At 40.0% G+C, this 13,888-nt stretch overlaps 1 long non-coding RNA gene across 1 annotated transcript; it reads right to left on the minus strand.

Moving 5' to 3' along the window:
* Positions 1 to 1,050: 1,050 nt before the first annotated feature.
* On the minus strand, positions 1,051 to 13,623 carry LOC139036467 (uncharacterized). Its single transcript, XR_011489219.1, has 2 exons — positions 13,229 to 13,623; positions 1,051 to 1,453 (listed from the first exon to the last, which is right to left on the minus strand). It is a non-coding gene; the product is annotated as an uncharacterized lncRNA (long non-coding RNA).
* Between the last annotated feature and the right edge of the window lie 265 nt (positions 13,624 to 13,888).

Below are 13,888 nucleotides of genomic sequence, written 5' to 3' on the forward strand. Positions count from 1 at the left end.
GATGAATAAAAATAAATGGAAAAATAAATAAATAAATAAAAGTTTCTATTGTGATGATATCCCCAAATCCAGGGAACCTTTAATAACAGCACTCTACAAACTTCAACAATGTAGAGACTAGCCCCAAAACCACATTCTTTAATCCATGGTATGTGTCCAGAGTAATTTCCTAATCTGTCACATTTCCAAAAGATTATCTTCTTAGATGAGTATTTGCAATAATCCTTTGAGAGATATCAACATACCAGTGTAAGTTGTTTTTCTTCTGTTAGTCATAGTGTAAGATTAAAATTATTCCATTGAGTAAATCAGAATCAAAGAGAACTGGGTCCTATAATCCAACTTCCTTGTTTTACAGATGAAGAAACTGATGCCCATAAAGATTATGTAAGGTTCCTGCAGCCACATATTCAATGCAAGAGCCAGAAGTTGAATACAAGTTTCTGAATGCAAGAGCCAGAATTTGAAGCTATACCAACATTTTCCTATTGTATAAGTTTAAGCTGTGTTGTTTGACTAGTAGCTTAGAAGTCAGTCTAATCACTCCATTTGATATTTGATTGACAAATAAGAGCATGCTATACTTCCTTCTGAACTTTATCAGAAGTAATAAAAATAAATACATGAAAAAAATTATGTCATATAATTACTTAATCCCTCTTTACCTAGGAGATGGAGATCTGATTAGTCAGTTTTGGGTTTTTTTTTTTTTCTTTTTTTTTCTTTTTTCATTTATTTTTATTAGTTGGAGGCTAATTACTTTACAATATTGTAGTTGTTTTTGTCATACATTGACATGAATCAGCCATAGATTTACATAAAAGCAAGGAATAATTAGATATTTTAAAGATGATTTATAAGGTATACAAACTACTGTACAATTCCCTGAGTGAATTACAAAAGTAATGGACTTCTAACTGGCATGTCACCTTCATCTCACCCAGAAGCACTAAGTAGTTTTCAGCTTCTACAAGTTATGTACTTGAAGAATGTGTGTGGGTGAGGCGGGGGGTTCTGGTTTAGAGTCAGAGAGAAATCTCAAGAGGCAAATTGCCAAGAGAATGAGACAGAGAAAAAAGTTTTATTTCTTCCTACAGAGTTCAGTAAATGATCTTGATGGTTGTCATTTCCTCTTGGGGTTCCTGGATAAGCCAAGTTCTGACTACTTTCCCTAAGAACTCTTGAAACAGTCATAATTAGGAGTACAGGTTAAAGTCTTTGCCACACCTCTTACCATTGAAATTCTAGATCTTGAGATTTCAAGTCCAGCTTGAGTTGAAGGCAAATGAGAGCAGGCTTTCTCAATTTAGAACATTTGATGGCCATATAATTCCTTGATGTGTTGGGGTGGTTTGCTCTCTATGCCTTGTAGGAGGCTCAGCAGCATCCCTGGCTTCTACTCCTCCTCCTCCAGTAATGACATGCACAAATGTCTCCAGACACTAAGGAAGTCCTTTGAGAGAGACAAAACCCAGCAAGATTGAGAATTACTGACATAGAAAGGGAATCTGGACAAAAATAAAACACAGATTTATGTTTCTATATATTGTCACTCTGCTTACTTAACATATGTATAGTACATCACGCGGAATGCTAGGCTGGATGAATCACAAGCTGGAATCAAGATTGCCAGGAGAAATGTTGATAAACTCAGATATGAAGATGACACCACCCTTATGGCAGAAAGTGAAGAGTAACTAAAGAGCCTCTTGATGAAAGTGAAAGAGGAGAGTGGAAAAGCTGGCTTAAAACTCAACATTCAAAAAAAAAAAAAAAAAAGCCCAACATTCAAAAAATGAAGATAAAGGCATCTCGTCCCATCACTTCATGGGAAATAGATGGGAAAACAGTGACAGACTTTATTTTCTTGGGCTTCAAAGTCACTGAAGGTGATGATTGCAGCCATGAAATTAAAAGATGTTTGCTCCTTGGAAGAAAAGCTATGATAAACCTAGACAACGTGTTAAACAGCAGAGACCTAACTTTGCCGACAAAGATCTATATAGTCAAAGTTATGGTTTTTACAGTAGTCATGTATGAATGTGAGAATTGGACCATAAAGAAGGCTGAGCACCAAAGAATTGATGCTTTTGAACTTTGGTGTTGGAGAAGACTCTTGAGAGTCCCTTGGACTGCAACGAGATCAAACCAGTCAATCCTAAACGAAATCAGTTCTGAACACTAATTGGAGGGACTGATGCTGAGGCTGAAGCTCCCATAATTTGGCCACCTGATGGAAGAACCAAGTTATTGGAAAAGACATTGATAATGGGAAAGATTGAAGGCAGGAAGAGAAGGGGATGACAGAGGACAAGCTGGTTGGATGACATCATTGGCTAAATGGAGGAGTTTGAGCAAGCTCTGGGAGTTGGTGATGGACAGGGAAGCCTGGTGTGCTGCAGTCCATGGAGTCGCAAAGAGTCAGACACAACTGAGTGACTGAACAACAACAACAAAATGTTTCTGGATGCAGAGAGCATTTCAGAGGCTCTTAATTCCTTTTCATCAAATATTGGTACCAGTCATATCCCAGGCCCCTTGCTAGTCACAACACCCAAAATATATAGTCAGTAACCTTGCAGAAGTTTCACCTAGTTAATGGTTGTGCTGTCTGTCACTCAGGCTATGGTTGAATTAGTTTGATGTATTTACCCCTAGAATTTTTCAGAGATGTTCAAATGCAGGAAACTCAGGTAAGTCAAAATGATGACAATCAAGGACTTAATTTAGTGATGACACCACCACCACACCAGAAGACAGCACTCAAATTTGCAAACAAAAGAAAATCACGTGCATCCTAAATTAGTGCTGATTCTCTCCCTGACTTCTAAAGTGTTTTGTGAAAAGCAAGTGAAGCTTCTGTAAAGCTAGAGTGAAATTTTTGTTCTGATAAATGATGCTGTCTGCCTTGCCAACCCAAGAACATAGCTCAATGGGTGGAGATGGTGACACATGAAACTCCATCAGAATAGCCTCAGGGAGATCAGAAAGATAAATGAAAACAGGGATGGGCCCGTTCCAATCCTAGATCTGCTTAACCCTGAAGTCACGAACTTGCTAGCAACTGAATTGAGGGCATTTCTAAAAGGCTCATCTTGCAGAGAGCCCCATGGTAATTTGAAGGCAGATTTCCCATCCAGACCTTATGATGTCGATTTATGAAAATTGAATTGGAATCATCAATCACTCCATAAATTTTAACTAAAACAATATACTCCTATTTTAAATATTTATGGTCTCTGCCCCTCTGGGCCTCAGAACCTCAGAAGTGAATTTTTGGAGGCATTCAGAAACTTGAAAAAGCAAAAGCATGCACTTAAAACCTCTTTTTAAACCACTGATTCACCCTCTAGCTAGAGGAAAGAAATCCCAACAAATCAAATTGAAACTCAGCAAGAAAAATGTACTTAAGGAGCATACAGAGAAGCAGGGAAATCAACATGAAAACAGCACCAAAGAAAAAGCAAACCCAGATCAGATCCTTCTTGTATGAAGCAAGGAAATTCAGGTGCAACATACACCCCCCCCCCCAAACTTAGGGTGAAATGTGTAAATGGGGAAGGTGATCCAGCACAAGGAGTGTGCACTTTGGAGTCACAGTCGTGTCCAAATTTCAGTTGTGCAATTAATTAGATTTGGGACCTTGGGCAAATTACTCAATCCTTTAAGTCTTGGTTCTCCCAATTGTAAACTGAAGTTCTAAGTCACCTCTTAAGGGTGTTTTAATGATTGAACATGATTATATATTTACAGTACTTTTTTCTATTACCAATACTTATACATCATAGCAACAAATTTAATTTTCATTTCCTTCAGTTCAGTTCAGTTGCTCAGGCATGTCCAACTCTTTGTGACCCCATGGACTGCAACATGCCAGGCTTCCCTGTCCATCACCAACTCCCAGAGCTTACTCAAACTCATGTCCATCGCATCAGTGATGCCAGTGAGATCAGTGATCTCACCCTCTGTCATCCCCTTCTCCTCCTGCCCTCAATCTTTCCCAGCATCAGGGTCTTTTCCAATGAGTCAGTTCTTTGCACAAGGTGGCCAAAGTATTAGAGTTTCGGCTTCAGCATCAGTCTTTCCAATGAATATTCAGGACTGATTCCCTTGGGGATGTACTGGTTTGCATTCCTTGCTATCCAAGGGACTCTCAAGAGTCTTCTCCAACACCACAGTTCAAAAGCATCAATTCTTCAGCACTCAGCTTTCTTTATAGTCCAACTCTCACACCCATACATGACTACTGGAAAAACCAAAGCTTTGACTTTGTTGGCAAAGTAATGTCTGCTTTTTAATAAACATGTTGTCTAGGATGGTCATAACTTTTCTTCCAAGGAGCAAGAGTCTTTTAATTTCATGGCTGCAGTCACCATCTGCAGTGATTTTGGAGCCCAGAAAAATAAAGTCTGACACTGTTTCCTGTCATTGTTTCCCCATCTATTTGCCATGAAGTGATGGGACCAGATGCCATGATCTTAGTTTTCTGAATTTTGAGTTTAAGCCAACTTTTTCACCATCCTCTTTCACTTTCATCAAGAGGCTCTTTAGTTCTTCCCTTCCTGCCATAAGGGTTGTGTCATCTGCATATCTGAGGTTATTGATATTTCTCCCAGAAATCGTGATTCAGCTTATGCTTCATCCAGTCCAGCACTTCTCATGATGTACTCTGCATGTAAGTTAAATAAGCGGGGTGACAATATACATGACATATTCCTTTCATGATTTGAAACTAGTCTGTTGTTTCATATCCAGTTCTAACTGTTGCTTCTTGACCTGCATACAGATTTCTCAAGAGGCAGGTCAAGTGGTCTGGTGTTCCCATCTTTGTAAGACTTTTCCACAGTTTGCTTTGATCCACACAGTCAAAGGCTTTGACATAGTCAATAAAGCAGAAGTAGATGTTTTTCTGGAACTCTCTCACTTTTTCAAGGTTCCAACGGATGTTGACAATTTGACCTCTGGTTCCTCTGTCTTTTAAAATCCAGCTTGAACATCTGGAATTTTATGGTTCATGTATTCCTGAAGCCTGGCTTGGAGAATTTTGAGCATTACTTTACGAGTGTGTGAGATGAGTGCAATTGTGAGGTGGTTTGAACATTCTTTGGCATTGCCTCTCATTGGCATTTGAATGAAAACTGACCTTTTCCAGTCCTGTGGCCACTTCTGAGTTTTCCAAATTTGCTGGCATATTGAGTGCAGCACTGTCACAGCATCATCTTTTAGGATTTGAAACAGCTCAGCTGGAATTCCATCACCTCCACTAGCTTTGTTCATAGTGATGCTTCCTAAGGCCCACTTGACTTCACATTCCAGGATGTCTGGCTCTAGGTGAGTGATCACAGCATCGTGATGATCTGGGTCATAAAGACCTTTTTTGTACAGTTCTGTGTTCTTGCCACCTATTCTTAATATCTTTTGCTTCTGTTAAGTCCATACCATTTCTGTCCTTTATTGTGCCCATCTTTGCATGAAAAGTTCCCTTGGTATCTCTAATTTTCTTGAAGAGATCTCTAGTCTCCCATTCTATTGTTTTCTTCTATTTCTTTGCACTGATCACTGAGGAATGCTTTCTTATCTCTCCTTGCTATTTTTTGGAACTCTGCATTCAAATGCATATGTCTTTCCTTTCCTCCTTTGCTTTTCATTTCTCTTCTTTTCACAATTATTTGTAAGGCCTCCTTAGACAACCATTTTGCTTTTTTGCCTTTCTTTTTCTTGGGAGTGATCTTGATCCTTGTCTCCTGTACAATGTCAGGAACCTCTGTCCATTGTTCTTCAGGCACTCTGTCTATCAGATTTAATACCTTGAATCTATTTCTCACTCCCACTGTATAATCATAAGGGATTTGATTTAGGTCATACCTGAGTGGTTCAGTGGTTCTCCCTACTTTCTTCAATTTAAGCCTGAATTTGTCAATAAGGAGTTCATGATCTGAGCCACAGTCAGCTCCCAGTCTTGGTTTTTCTGACTGTATAGAGCTTTTCCATCTTTGGCTGCAAAGACTATAATCAACCTGATTTCGGTGTTAACCATTTTGTGATGTCCATGTGTAGAATCTTCTCTTGTGTTGTTGAAAGAGGGTAGTTGCTATGACCAGTGCGTTCTCTTGGTAAAACATTATTATCCTTTGCACTACTTCATTCTGTACTTCAAGGCCAAATTTGCCTGTTACTCTAGGTGTTTTGTGACTTCCTATTTCTGCATTCCAGTCTCCTCCAATAAAAAGGACATCTTTTTTGGGTGTTAGTTCTAAAAGGTCTTGTAGGTCTTCATAGAACCATTCACCTTCGGCTTCTTCAGCATTACTGATCACTGTAATGTCACAATGCAAAGGAGTAGAGAATCAGTTCAGTTCAGTCCCTCAGTCGTGTCCGACTCTTTGTGACCCCATGGACTGCAACAAGCCAGGCTTCCCTATCCATCACCCACTCCTGGAGCTTGCTCAAACTCATGTCCATCAAGTTGGTGATGCCATCCAACAATCTCATCCTCTGTCGTCCTCTTTTCCTCCCACTTTCAATATTTCCCAGCATCAGGGTCCCCTCCAATGAGTCATTTCTTTGAATCAGGTGGCCAAAGTGATGGAATTTCAGCTTCAGCATCAGTCCTGTCAATGAATAGTCAGGATTGATTTCCTTCAGGATTGACTGTTTTGATCTCCTTGCAGTCCAAGGGACTCTTAAGAGTCTTCTCCAACACCACAGTTCAAAAGCATCAATTCTTCAGCACTCAGCTTTCTTTACAGTCCAACTCTCACATCCATACATGACTATTGGAAAACAATAGCTTTGACTAGACCGGCCTTTGTTGGCAAAGTCATGTCTCTTCTTTTTAATGTGCTGTCTAGGTTGGTCATAGCTTTTTTCCCAAGGAACAAGCATCTTTTAATTTCATGGCTGCAGTCACCATCTTCAGTGATTTTGGAGCCCAAGAAAATAAAGTCTGTCACTGTTTCCACTGTTTCCTCATCTATTTGCCAAGAAATGAGGGGACTGGATGCCATGATCTTCGTTTTTTGAATGTTGAGTTTTAAGCCAGCTTTTTTCCACTCTCCTCTTTCACTTTCAACAATAGGCTCTTTAGTTTCCCTTCACTTTCTGCCATAATGTCACAATGCAAAGGAGTAGAGAATATTTCCTTTGAAGAAAATTCAACCACCTTTCTCTCAAAAAAATGGTGAGCCAAACCTGTTTTCACTAAGATGTAGACGAATGATGGTACTTGATGGGTTACCACCTTGAGAACATTTGTATTTTACAAAGTAAAAATATCTTAGGAAGGCTTATGCCATTATTTGACCACTTACAGGTACTCCAATGGGGGCATTTTTTAAGATTAGTAAATGTTTGTTTTTTTTAATACATGCCTTTAAAATCTATAGATAAATTTCAAAATCTGAGAATGAGGCTCTCCCAAAGCCTACAACTGAATGCAGAAAACAAAACATATGTGAAAGGGTAAAATCAACTGATGTAGTCTCCTATAAATAAGATAAGTTTCTTCTACTTTTCTACCATTAGCATTGTACCACATTTCTTGGAACAGAGCAGAATAACCAAGTTTATAAAGGTTTGAAAAAGGGGTAAGAGTAGATTAAGAAAAGCCTTTCTTTCCACCTAATCCCTGACTGAGGTCTTGAAGAATCACCTGCAGAACTGTTTTTGTTGAAAGGAGGCACACTGCAGAGTCAGAGCAAAGTAACTGAACCAGGAGGAGTGGGTTGTATTGCAGACTGAGGTTGCGTTGGAGACCACGTTAGACTAAGTAGGTCTAGATAGAGCTGGAAGATTCTGTTGCAAGCCCCTACTTCTGTTTCCCTTTAGAAAGAAAGCAATGAGAGATGATTTTTTTCTTTTTATTTAAAACATATCCATTTTACATGGAACAAAACTAATAATACTAAAATCTGACAAGGATGTGAGGACATTAAATGTGGAATTTACATTGGAGCAAACATTTTGGAAAAATGTTTAATATCTGCTAAAACTGAACACATGCCTGCCTTATGACCCCCAAACTCCACGTCTAAGAAGTTCTCCAATAGAAATAAACACATGTTTACCAAAGACATGTGCTAATATGTGTATGCTTGCGTTCATGAAGTCATGCCAGTCGTGTCCAACTCCTTGTGACTCCATGAACGTAGCCCACCAGACTCCTCTGTTTATGGGATTCTCTAGGAGGCAAAATGCCAGAATGGGTTGCTGTGTCCTCCTTTAGGGGATCTTCCTGACCCAGGGATCAAATAACTCCTCCTGAATTGGCGGGCAGGTTCTTTACCATTAGTGGCACCTGGAAAGCCCCAATATGTGTATAGTAGCACTATTGATAATAGTCCTAAACAGGACTCAACCATATCTACCCAGGTAGGAAAGAGAACAAAACTTATCTTTGCTGGGGAATGATTGGACAGGCACACAGGGGCAAGGTTCTGACTGTGGGTTGCTCTGTTTCTCGATTTTGGAGAAATTGTGATCAGTTAATGAAAATCCATCCATATGTTCAGTTATGGTGTAAGTATTTTTCTGTATGTATACTGTATTTTAGCATGTTTTTCCAAAAAATATCCATGTTCTAAATTAACTTAAAAATCTAGTTGAATCAAAGTAAAAATAACACCCAAAATGTGAAATACAGCAGAAGCCAGCACAGTGCCAGGCTCCAGAACTGGAAGTATCTGGAGGCACTGAAGAGTTGTATTTCCAGTGAGACCAAAAACACCCCAGAAGTGACAAAGTATCAAAATGGGTCTCACCAGCTAGAGTTTGTGAAGATGGAGGGGCCTGGTGGGTTCACCTGACTGAAATGATGAGCATGGGTGATACAGGTACTCTGAGACCCACAGTAAGTTCTGGTTCCAGACTGAGAATCTCTGGGAACCCAGATGGAGGCAACTGTGAAACCACCAGAGAGAAAAGAACCAGAGAAAGAGAGAAAGTCAACAAAATACCTCTGAGCAACATCCCTGGCAGTCCAGGAGCTGAGACTCCATGCTTCCGATGCAGGGGCCCAGATTCAATCACCGGTCATGCCACACACCCACCACAGGTACGCATTCACACGCAGTGAAGAGTTTGCATGCCTCAAGTAGAGACCCCAGGCACTGCAGCTGAGGCCCTGGGTGGCCAAATAAATAATCTTAAAAGATTTACTTTAAAGACAAATCTAGATAATAAAATTTTAAAGTAAGTGACAAAATTAACACAAATAAAATAGCTAACACCAAACAAGTAGGAGATGAAATAATTCTTGACAAAATGGAAAAGGTATTTTCAAGTGATTTTTTAAAAGTATGTTTCTGTCCTCTGAGAGACAGAGTAGAAAGTTCATAAAACTCTCTTTAATATTAAAAGTGAACTTGAAGGGAGAGAAGAAACAAAAGCAGTTGAATATAAAGCATGATGGACAAAGAACAGAAAATGTGCAAAACATACAAGACACTTCTTTATGTCCCCAAAGCAGAAACAATCCCAATAAATGTTCATCAATTGGTAGATATGTATTATATTATATTCATAAAACCGGATACTACTCAACAATAAAAAGGAACAAAGGGCTGATACATGTCACAGCATGGATGAACCCTAAAGATATTATGATAAATGAAAGAAACTGATGTAAAAGACTGCACAGAGTATGATTCTATTCATAAAAAATTTCTGGAAACAAACAAAAAAAAAACAAAGAGACAGAAACTCTACATTTTCCTTACCAGGATATCTGAATCATTTATTAACTTTTTGCCAGTACTTCTGCAAGTCTTCTGAAGGGCCTACTTGGAATATGGCGGCATATAAATAAAGAAGGACAAAATACGTTTGTGTATGTGGTTTCTGAGTGATAGTGAAGTGAAAGTGGAAGTCGCTCAGTCGTGCCCGACTCTTTGCAACCCCATGAACTATACAGTCCGTGGAATTCTCCAAGCCAGAATACTGGGGTGGGTGGGTAGCCTTTCCATTCTCCAGGGGATCTTCCCAACCCAGGGGTAGAAGGCAGGTCTCCCACATTGCAGGTGGATTCTTTACCAGCTGAACCACAAGGAAAGCCTGAGAGATAGACAGGGAGGAAAATGCAGAGTATGAGAGAGGAGGAAAGGGGGTAGAATATTTGTTATTATTTATCTCTTAAGGTCCCACAGAAAAAGGCATTGTCTCTCTGTGCTTCAAAACTTCATCCTTCAAGGTTTATGGGAAAAAGTGTTCTTTTAACTTAATCCTCGTGTATACTCATACAAGCAGTCTGACCACCTTCCCCAATGCTAAACACTTGTATTGGGAAGGGAGTTTTGATCTGAAAGAAACCATTAGCTTGCCTGATTGAATTTTTCCTCTTTATGTTTTTTGTATAGTCACCGCCTCAAAATGCTAGATTTGCTCCATTTGGATGAGTTTAATCTGGAGCAAACATATGGCTTGAAACATATTGGCTCAAAAAATGATACATTCAGGGTTGGCCACATCTTTGGATTCAGTAACAAAAATAGCCAAATTTAATCTGGGCATGATTCAAGATAACCTTCTCCTGTTTTCCTTTTAAGTCCTTTTAAGGAAAAGACCCTGATGATGGGAGGGATTTGGGGGCAGGAGGAGAAGGGGATGACAGAGGATGAGATGGCTGGATGGCATCACCGACTCGATGGACATGAGTTTGAGTAAACTCTGGGAGTTGGTGATGGACAGGGAGGCCTGGTGTGCTGTGATTCATGGAGTCGCAAAGAGTCGGACATGACTGAGCAACTGAACTGAACTGAAGGACTGGCTTTAAGCATCTAACTCAGAGGTTTCTTTCTATGACCCTAGTCTTGTAATTTAGGAATTAAACCAAACTGATTTCCATGCAATGTCCATAGATGGAGAATTCACTTTCTGTCCAAGTCCAGTTGAGTCCAGAGTTTTGATATCTGGGACTGGAACCAGGACCTTGCATGCACTCAACAATTAAGAACAGAACTCTTTATCCTAAATAAATAAATAAATAAATAAATAAATAATAAGGCCAAAAAAACAAAACAAAAACCACTCTTCTTTTTGAAGTATTGTGTAAAAAACCTCATGGGGTGGTTGTAAAGATTTGTGAAATATTAAAGATCTTTGAGTTTGGAGAATTGGCATTGTAACAGCACAAAGTTCTGCTCTTTTATCCTTCTTTTCTTAATAACCCTGTTATATGACCTTCTAAAGGGTTTGTTCCCTTAAAGAGTATTAGATGATTTGCAATAGTCTGTAATAAAACTTGGAAAAGATATCTACAGCACTGGTTCAATAATTATGAGAATCGTTTTTAGATGAAATTTTCCAATGAAGTGTTCACATAATTAATTGTAAACCCTGGAATAATGCTTTGGCCAAAAGTACAAATGTCCCTTCATGTGTCTAGTGTGGGCTCAGCATTCCTACTCCTTGGGTCTCCTTAAGCCTTGGCACTTGGGACATGCATGCCCTTAGTCTTTGACTGGCCTCATGAATATAAGCATAAATGTTATGACCTTATTATTGGAAGTTGAGATCCCTTCCTGACTGAGACTTCACCTTAAGCTCCAAGAATTATGACCCCACATTCTCCCAGCCAACAGGAGGTCAGCCTGTTTGTACACGAAGGCCCATTCTTAAGAGGACGCTGCAATTAAAGTGGCCTGTCGCTGTAGACAACCCTCTGGTGTTCTGTGATGACTGCAAGCAAGCAACTGTCAGCTGATGGCAACTTCTCTGTGGGTTTCTCACAGGATCACCATCCTACTGATCTCACAGAAATCCCCACTTCCCCAGGGCCCCAAAGACCTTATTCATCAAAGTGACCTATGTTCTTACTTATCATAGAGACAGATTGCTTTCTTGGTAAGAGATGGCCAACCACTTGGCTCCTCGAATTTCTGGGGAAAATATTCCTCCCTTTCTTTTCTGAGCCAAATGACTTCTAATTAAGATTGTTTTTTTCTTCCTTGGGTTTTCATGGTCATCCTGGCAATCAGACAGAGCACTGCCTGCCTACTGGGTACCTTTACAGAGAATACATAAAAGCTGGCCATTTTATGGAAAAATTAAAATAAAAAAAATGCTGAGTTGCTTGAGGGATTTCTAAAGCAAAAGCTGCTTTTATGAGTCAGGAACAAAACACAGATATTAGTTTGTAATGAAACCAGAAACTTGAGGGTCATTCAGCCCAAGGCTACAGATCCCCATAACAGTGTTTATTTTAGAGACAGCACTGTTACTTTCAACCTCAGAGACACAGAGAAAGAGCAAGAAAAAGAGATCAAGAAAGAAAAAAAAAGGGATGAGGAACAGAAGTGGAAGAAAGAAAAATGTGAGAAAAAAGGAGGTAGCAGGATAAGGATTTCTCTTCCTCAGCTTGCTTACAGTAGGTGTTGATAAACAGTTCATGGAAAAGAGACTCAACAAAAATGTATTAAGGTGAATTTTGATGTATGTTCCATGCAAAGAATATTCCTGCGTGCTAATATATGAAAACGCACATATATGTTTGCCTACTCTGTCACCCCAATGTTGACTTCTTTGGCCTTAATCTTGATCCAGGGGAAAGCCACAAGGTCCCTCCTTATGATGGTCAAATGATGTCAAAACACCATTTCCAAATATTTTTCCAACCTAACTGCAACATTTCAGCCCTCTTTGTGATCAGCTTTTTGAGCCAATAAAATGTAGAAGCGCTTAATGAGCCCATTCCCCTTGGACTGACCTGGACTACCACTGTTACCCCTCAACATTTGGTGGCAGCTCTGATGAACAAAAACAATAGGCCTTCTTCCTCAGCTCTGTCCAAAAATGCCTTAATAGGAAACACATTCTGCATTCCCCATGTGCATGTTTTCAGCGCAAATCTTTGTTTAATCTTACTAGAGAATTTTAGTCTAAGGGTTCTTCCATGGACAAAGGGTGTTACTGATTGGAGCACATCCCTGGAGGACCTTATTCATGAAGGTTTCCTTAGGTGGTGTTTGAAAGAAGAGAAGTGTCCATGTCCCCTAAATCATGTTGGATTTCTGAAAAGGAATCTATGTCCCTTGGACATTCTTTTCCTAACTGAAAATAGAGAAAGGGGAGACAGAGAAAGAAAGAGAAAAGGAAAGAAAGAGAAAGAAAGAGGAAAGAAAGAAGGAAGGAAAAAGGAAGGAAGGGAGAGTAAAAAACAGGGAGGAGGAAAGAGAGAGAAAGATAAATTCCTTAAGCCAATCATGAATCTTTAGGAATTCATTGGTGTTCTTACCTTCACTGCCCAGACAGTATGTCCCATTCTGTTCCAGTTGGTAATCTGAAAGGCTGCTGCTGCTGCTGTCACTTCAGTCGTGTCCAACTCTGTGTGACCCCATGGACTGCAGCCCACCAGGCTCCCCCGTCCATGGGATTTTCCAGGCAAGAGTGCTGGAGTGGGGTGCCAGTCCTTCTCTGAATCTGAAAGGCAGACTCTGCCAATTGGGCAAAAAAGGGGAGAGACACTTACACATTCTTTGTTGCAGCCAGAACTTGTACCTTGCTGGACACCACAGCCACTCCTCAGCTTATTTCCCATTGTTCTTGGGGGTTTCCCTGATGTCTCAGTGGTAAAGGATCTGCCTGTCAGGAGACGCAGGTTCAATCCCTGGGTCGGGAAGACCCCCTGGAGAAGGAAGTGGCAGCCCACTCCAGTATTCTTGCCTGGAAAATCCCATGGACAGAAGACCCTGGTGAGATACAGCTCATGGCATACAAAAGAGCTGGACACTACTTAGCAACTAAAACAATAAAACGGCGTCATTCCTGAGAAATAAAACTCCTCTAGATTCTCCTCACCTGCTTTCAGCAGTAAGGAAGTGAAGCATCCTCTCCTCTTTACCCAGACTCATGGCTCCAACCAGTCCCTATGTAGTAGAGAATCCAAGCACCTCAG

The sequence above is a fragment of the Odocoileus virginianus genome, chromosome 9 (assembly GCF_023699985.2).
Source record: "Odocoileus virginianus isolate 20LAN1187 ecotype Illinois chromosome 9, Ovbor_1.2, whole genome shotgun sequence".
In the NCBI taxonomy this organism is placed as follows: Eukaryota; Metazoa; Chordata; class Mammalia; order Artiodactyla; family Cervidae; genus Odocoileus; species Odocoileus virginianus.